Source organism: Ixodes scapularis, unplaced genomic scaffold, assembly GCF_016920785.2.
Source record: "Ixodes scapularis isolate PalLabHiFi unplaced genomic scaffold, ASM1692078v2 PGA_scaffold10__122_contigs__length_95168666, whole genome shotgun sequence".
Taxonomy (NCBI): Eukaryota; Metazoa; Arthropoda; class Arachnida; order Ixodida; family Ixodidae; genus Ixodes; species Ixodes scapularis.
This window is the reverse complement of record NW_024609836.1, coordinates 26,676,223-26,681,599: the sequence shown is the minus strand read 5'-3', so window position 1 is coordinate 26,681,599 and position 5,377 is coordinate 26,676,223.

Below are 5,377 nucleotides of genomic sequence, written 5' to 3'. Positions count from 1 at the left end.
TTGTTCGAAATATTGTGTTTTATCCACTGAACTAGAATTATGTGAACCAAACTAAAATAAGTTTCTTTTAATATCTTTTTTATTCTAGTACTGAAATTTTAGTTTTTTTCGTCTATTAAAAACTTTGTAACTCAAAAACTGCTAGGTGCACATTTTTAATTTTAGTCCAGTATTTTTGAACACCCATGTATGTGGTAGAAATAAAAAAATCAACCCTCTATAATGTCAGGTTAAGGAAAAAATGGTACCTATGTACTAAAAAACACTGTTTTGAGATAATTGAGATTAAAGTAAAAAAACTGGTGAATAACAAATTTCTATTGGCACCAACAGCCTTACAGTCATTTTTTCAATAGCCGCCAGCTTGAAAGGCATTGCTAAAGTCATATCTTCGCCTTTAGGCTTATCGCCTTGCTTGCCGGGCCTCTTTTGTGACCTGCCATGTCGCTTGGTCCGTAAAGTATATTACATTGATGTCAACTTCCCTCAGCCACTTGATGGCTTTCCAAACAGGGTTCCATCCACAAAAATTAAAAACACTGGCTTGTGCAATGCTGCCACCATTGAATAAAGGAACAGCATTCAATGGCACCATTTTGTCGTTATGAAAACACAAACACTTGAGTGTACACACGCTACACACCTGGGAAAAACGTGCGCAGCGTCTCGTGATTGTCTTGGTTGAAAAAAAGCTATGCAATAGTTGCGAAATAATTTTTTTAGATTATCTGTTACTGGACAAGCTTTTAGGTCTTGTGTTGATTTTGTTTTGTTGGAGAATTCATCGATAAACAGGGAGTGTATCCCAAAAGGAGGCGTAGTCACCTGCTACTTGCTTTCGAAAGAAGTGATTTTCAGCCCGAAATATAGCTTTCCAAAAACACTGGGACAATGGAAAATGTGCAAAAAGAACTGAACTTTTCAAATTGCGAAAAAAACTAAAATCATTTTTTTTTTCAATTTTACCTTACCATGTGCCCTTAAATTAACCGGGTTCGATAATATCAGGTTTGACTGCAGATCGAACATCGTGGCCTCGCTCCCAGTGAGCAAAGAAAGCGCTGCACCCCAAGTGGCATTTCTCCTGCTCTGTCCACATTCACCTTGTCTGACCTCTTAGTGCCTCTCACTGTACATGTGTGCTGCACTAGGCAAAATGAACAATAGGTTCATAAAAATCCCAAATCATAGTAAATCATAACTCACACTATACAAACATTATGTCTGCCATTAAAGTTCCGACGAGTAACACGCTGCTCATCTACAGCGCGTGACTCGTCGCAACTTTAATGGCAGACCAACTACACGCTGTATAAATATCCCCATAACCAAATTTTTTTTTTGTTCAGAGCTAAGCACAGCAGCCACAACAGGTGCTGTGCCCTTCCAGATTGATCAGAAATACCCACCTGGTGTGGTAGGGGCTGTTTTCTCACCACACCCTCCTACGCCTGCAGGCTTGCCCTGACACACCCTTGTCGAAGAGCTCCGCAGGCTCCCACAGTGATCGGCTGACCATTCTGAGAGAGCGGCCAGGAGTGGCAGTCTTTTCCACGGCATGTGTAAATGCTGTCTCTCGCATTTTGATGCCAGGTCCAAGATGAATCTGCAGTGAATAAAACTGTCAAGAAAATGCACAAAAAGTGGAGAAATACAGGTAACACAAATGGACTCTCCACTTTCGTCTGCAATCATGTTCCTGCTTTGTTTCACTGAAATGCTGAACTGTAGATATATATAAAAAAATGAAATAAATTAAAGGGGCACTCTCTAGTATTCCAGGATGGCCTATTTATGTATTTATGTTCCTAACTCAACCTATGTGCTCTAACATCCCACAAGTCCAAAACGTACAATCATGTGTGGCCTATTTCTTTATTAAAAAATGTGATCAAAGATAGCGAATGCGGTTGAACCGAATCAAGGCGAATAGGGTGGAACGGCGAAAGACACTTGTCAGTCAATTGCAAGCGAGGGCCTCTCGTGCAGACGAGCAGGGCTGGTTGGCTGCTTGTCCGGACGTAAAGCTATCGCTTGTGATTGTCTGATGAGCCCCGTTCGTTCCTCACCTACATTCGGCCGGGTTCAGTGCCGCCATTTGTATGTCTGAGATTCACTATCTTTTATCACATTTTTATTAGTGAACTAAGCTGCACATGATTTAAACTTAAATATTTGGGATGCTTAGAGCACATAGAATGTGTTACGGCCATAAATAGGCCGTCTTAGAAAGCTCCCGAGCGCCCCTTTAAGAGAAGTAATTTCAGCTTTGGAATATGCATTAAGAAAGGAGGTCCATTATTGCTGTACATATCAAATACTAATAATGATATAAAAAAATTGTTTCATGAAAGCTTGACTTTAATGAACCATTTGACAATTTTTAAATTCGACATCGCCAAGTATGAAGGAAGTATACTGCTGTGCACTCCCATGTTTTGTACAAATACTTGCAACCTCAAGCAGCCGAGCAATGTGAAAAAAAAAAAAACCTTTGGCTCCACTTCATGACAAGACATGAAAAAGAAAACACGAATGAGTGTGCTATTACCAAAGCTCACTACCTTCCCTTTCTGTGTTCCGAAATAGGCATCAATATGTCTCACCAGTCAGCTGCTTATTAGCTGACAAAGAGGACGTGTTTTCCAGGGCTCCTGCGAAGCTAAGCAATATTTAGTGTATTTAGTTTAGTTGCGAGTGTGCTTTTTAAAGTAGCGATAGGATAGGCTTGCTTGTTAGATCTGCTTCATTGGTGGTGTTGCACGCTAAAGGCAAGGAGCACACCCCATTGGGGTTGATCCTCCAGGTTTACCACCCTGCTGTAAAGCATTTTTGCTCTAACACAGGTGGTTTTATGACGTAGCAGAAAGCAGTTTTTAAAGTAGCGATATGATAGTTGGGTTACAGCAGGCTTTTTAGGTAGGGTCACAAGACCAAACCACGTGCACGTTTGAAACTTTTGGCGGGCTAGTTGGTTTTGTGGACAGGGACGTTACCCAGGCTTTTTTGGTTTTGGTGCGATATTTTTCGTGGGGTCCCGCTGTGTGTCCGTAGGCAATGGTGAATATGCGAAGGAAGAAAAATGCGCAGGCTAATGTAAAAGGGGACCCGATGTAGAATCTGAGGAGTGTGGCCGTTTGTGCGGCATGATGGAGTTGGAGCTCAAAACTGTAGCAGAAGCCGAAGAGAGCAACTTTACCTGTCGGAGTTGCGAGAAGGTAGAACTTGGTTTTGGGAGAATAGGAAGGGAATGGGCGGATACGGTTCAGGAGTCGAAGTGGGAGATACGGGTAGAGCGGGAGAAGCAGGTTCAGCTCGAGGCGCAGGTCGGAGATATGAATAAGAGGGCCGAAGCGGATGTGGTGGAGATGACCAGGGAATGGGAAAGTAAGGTAGGGAGCGTGGCGGGAGAGCTGAGACGATAACAGGAACAGAGAGCCGAGGTTGAGCGACAGGTAGGGGAGCTTAGGGGAAGAGTGGAAGGCGGAGTTGGAAGAGCATAAGAAGAAGTATGAGGAGATGGTGCAGCAACTGACAGGAGTAGTTAATAAGAAAAAGGGTGAGGTGGCAGAGAAGACGGCGAGGGGGGGGGGGCAGACAAAGGGGGCCAGTTGAATAGTGACGAGGTGATTGACTGTAGGAAAGGAGCCTGCACAGCTGTATAGTACTGCAGTACAGCAGGGCTTGAGAAACGCAGCAGAACTTGAGGCAGAGAAAGCACAGAGAGCTGGAGGGGGTGAAGACAGGCAGTCGGGGGTTAAGAGTGTGCTGGTGGTAGGAGACTCATACATAACAAGGGTTAAGGAGGGGCTGCTGGACAGGGTGAAAGGGGATGGGAGGGTAACCGTATGGCTCAGTCAGGAAAGTGCATGGTAGATGCTATGGCCAAAGCGAAGGTGGAGGTGTGGAAAAACAGGGAAGGAGAGAACCTAGTGTTTGTACACGCAGGACTAAATGATGTGTTAAAGGGACGGAGCCAGAACCTCCCCAGGCAGATAGAGTTGGGGCTACGTAAGCTGAGGGACGTCTCTGAGACTGTGCATGTGCAAATATGCACCGTTCCAGAGGTCTGGGGACAACCTTTGCAGATAGAGAAGCGGGTGGTGGAAGCTAACCGGGTGATAAGGGGGTTGAGCCGACGATTTGAGTATGGAGTAATGAAAGTAAACAGGGCGGGGCACGAAGCTCGCTCCGACCCTTTTACAATGGGCATCCACTACAGTGGAACCAGTGTGAGTACGGTAGGCGATAGGATTGGATGTCACATCATACATTTTTTGCAGAGCCCCGGAGCCCTGAGGGCGCCGGTGTAAATGAGGGCCAAAATGTAGATACAGGGGAAAGGGTTTGGGAGGTTGAGAGGAAGCCTTGCAGGACTAGGAAAAGGAACAGCGTTCATAAACATGCAGGAGGGCAGGAACAGAATAAAGTGGGGGGGAGATTGAGGAGCGATTAGAAAGCGACAACTTTGCAGTGTATGGATTAGCAGAAACACATCTCAGGCATATGGAAGAACCACCATAAATACCGGCATATCATTGGATGGTATGCAACCGGGCCAATGAGGAACACAAGGGAGGGGGATTAGGGGTGTTAGTTAAGGTTCAGGAATGGGAAAGGGAACGAGAGGGCTGCAGGGAACACATGTGGGTCAAAGGCAATGTTGGTGGTTTAGACACAATCCTAGGTTTTGTTTATCTAAAAACAGGGAGTGATGCAGGGGAGGAAAATGCAGAACACTTGACATGTATATCAGGAGACGTTAGGGAAATTGGCACTAGCAAGGAAATAATTATCTTGGGGGACGTGAATGCATATTTGGAAGACTTTGATGGACATACAGATACAACAGGGAGGATGTTAGAGGCGTTCTGCAAAGGTTAATGGGTTAATGTTAATGGGTTAACGCTCAGGTGAAATGTGATGGAAAAATAGCATGGGAAAGAAAGAACTCGCACTCGACTATTGACTACTGTTTAATGTCGCGTAAAATATACAACAGATTAGGAGGTATGTAGGTCTAAGGTCTGGGGAGCGACTATAAGAGAATCAAAATCAGATTTGGCACAATAAAACCAGAAATGCAAAATCAAAAACAAGAGGGTAGGAAAAACTTAAATGTTAAACAGTTACAAGAGGCATCTAAGCAGATCGAGAACATTGTATCCAAGCAACCGGAAAGAGAATGGACATATGAAGAAGTATTTTCAAAAGAGAGTTAGAGAAATATTGAATCAAACAAGGATGAAGAAAACTAAAACGCAAAACCCAAAAGCTGGTGGGATAAAGAGGTTAAGGCAGCAATATCAAGACACCAAGCGGCATCTAAAGAACACAGATGGGCAAAGAAAAAGGGGGCCACACTAGCCGAAGTAGC